This window comes from Scyliorhinus torazame, chromosome 4, assembly GCF_047496885.1.
Source record: "Scyliorhinus torazame isolate Kashiwa2021f chromosome 4, sScyTor2.1, whole genome shotgun sequence".
In the NCBI taxonomy this organism is placed as follows: Eukaryota; Metazoa; Chordata; class Chondrichthyes; order Carcharhiniformes; family Scyliorhinidae; genus Scyliorhinus; species Scyliorhinus torazame.
Window position 1 is genome coordinate 214,986,017 of NC_092710.1, and position 2,455 is coordinate 214,988,471.

Genomic DNA, 2,455 nt, shown 5'->3' on the forward strand with positions numbered 1-2,455 from the left:
TTTCAAGAAAATAGATATGAGCATCATGAGCTTCGTGTTGGCAGGGAAGGCCCCGAGGGTAAGGAGGGGGTTCCTGCAACGTAGCAGGCACAGAGGGGGACTGGCGTTGCCGAATTTGGGCGACTATTACTGGGCCGCCAATGTGGCGATGATCCGTAAGTGGATGACAGAGGGAGAGGGGACGGCGTGGAAAAGGCTGGAGATGGCGTCCTGTAAAGGAACGAGCTTAAAAGCGCTGGTGACGACGCCACTACCGCTCTCCCCGAAAAGGTTTACCACAAACCCAGTGGTGGCAGCAATATCAAGTATCTGGGGGCAATGGAGGCGACAGAGGGGTGTGCTGGGAGCCTCGGTGTGGTCCCCGATCAGGAACAACCATAGTTTTGCCCCAGGGAGGTTGGAGATTCCAGAGCTGGCACCGGGCAGGAATTAGGAGAGTGGGAGACTTATTTATAGATGGGACGTTTGCGAGCTTGGGAGCGCTAGAGGAAAAGTATGAGCTGCCTCCGGGGAATATCTTTAGGTATATGCAGGTGAGGGCATTCACGAGACAACAGGTGAGGGAATTTCTGCTGCTGCCGACACAGGGGATCCAGGATAGAGTGCTTTCGAGGGTGTGGGTCGGGGACGGCAAAGTGTCCGAAATATACCGGGAGATGAGAGAAGAGGGGGAGGAGCTGGTATAAGAACTGAAAGGAAAATGGGAAGAAGAGCTCGGGGAGGAGAGTTTGTGGGCTGATGCCCTAAGTAGGGTAAATTCCTCTTCCTCATGTGCCAGGCTTAGCCTGGTCCAATTTAAGGTGCTACATAGAGCACACATAACGGGAGCGATGTTGAGCAGGTTCTTCGGAGTGGAGGACAAGTGCGGGAGGTGCGGGGGAAGCCCGGCGAACCGCACACATATGTTTTGGTCGTGTCCGGCACTGGAGGGGTATTGGAGGGGAGTGGTGGGAGTGATCTCGAAGGTGGTGAAGGTCCGGGTCAAGCCAAGCTGGGGGTTAGCTATATGTGGGGTAGCGGATGAGCCGGGAGTGCAGGAGGCGAGAGAGGCAGATATTGTGGCCTTTGCGATAGTAGCCCGGCGAAGGATTTTATTCATGTGGAAGGAAGCGAAACCCCCCGGCGTGGAGGCCTGGATAACCGACAGGGCAGGGTTCATAAAACTGGAGCGGATAAAGTTTGCGCTGAGAGGATCGGCTCAGGGGTTCTCCAGGCGGTGGCAACCGTTCCTCGACTATCTAGCGGAACGTTAGGGGGAAAATAGATAGCCAGCAGCAGCAGCCCAGGGCAGGGGGGGGGGGGGGGGGGGTTAAATTGTTTTTGTTCTAGAGGGGGTGAAGGGGCGGGGGGGGAGCACTATTTTGTGTTATGTTGTTAGTTCACTATCTTATCATGTTACCATTTTTGTTGATTTGTAAGGGGGGAAAATTGTGTTCGAAAACTTTAATAAAATATATATTTTTAAAAAATGTTTTAAAGAGTTTTTTTTCAATTATATAAAAGGTAAGACAGAGGCAAAAATAGACATTGGAAAATGTGGCTGGAGAAGTAATAATAGGAAACAAAGAAATGGAGGGAAGTCAAAGACAGCATAAAAACAAAAGAAAGAGAATACAAAGTGGCGAAAATTAATGGGAAGCCAGAGGATTGGGAAGCCTTTAAATACGAGCAGAGGACAACTAGAAAAGCAATAAGGGGAGAGACAATGAAATATGAGTGCAAGCTAGCTAGTAATATAAAAGATAACAAGAGTTTTTTTCAATTATATAAAAGGTAAGACAGAGGCAAAAATAGACATTGGACCACTGGAAAATGTGGCTGGAGAAATAATAATAGGAAACAAAGAAATGGTAGAGGAACTGAATAGTTACTTTGCATCAGCCTTCACGATGGAAGACACCAGTGGGATGCCAGAGCTCCAAGAGAATCAGGGGGCAGAGGTGAGTGCAGTGACCATTACTAAGGAGAAGGTTCTGGGTGTAACACTGCTGTTGAAGAAGGGAGGGAGGCAGAAGACGGGAAATTATAGGCCGGTTAGCCTGACTTCGGTCATTGGTGAGATTTTAGAGTCCATTATTAAAGATGAGATCGCGGAGTATTTGCGAGTGCATGATAAAATAGGACTGAGTCAGCACAGCTTTGTCAATGGGAGGTCATGTCTGGCAAATCTGTTAGAGTTCTTTGAGGAGGTAACAAGGAAGTTAGACAAAGGAGAACCAGTGAACGGGATTTATTTAGATTTCCAGAAGGACTGTGACAAGGTGCCGCAGAGGAGATAAGTTAAAAGCCCATGGTGTTAAGGGTAAGATCCTGACATGGATAGAGGATTGGCTGACTGGCAGAAGGCAGAGAGTAAGGATAAAGGGGTCTTTTTCAGGATGGCAGTCGGTGACTAGTGGTGTGCCTCAGGGGTCTGTGCTGGGACCACAATGTTTCACAATATACATTAATGATC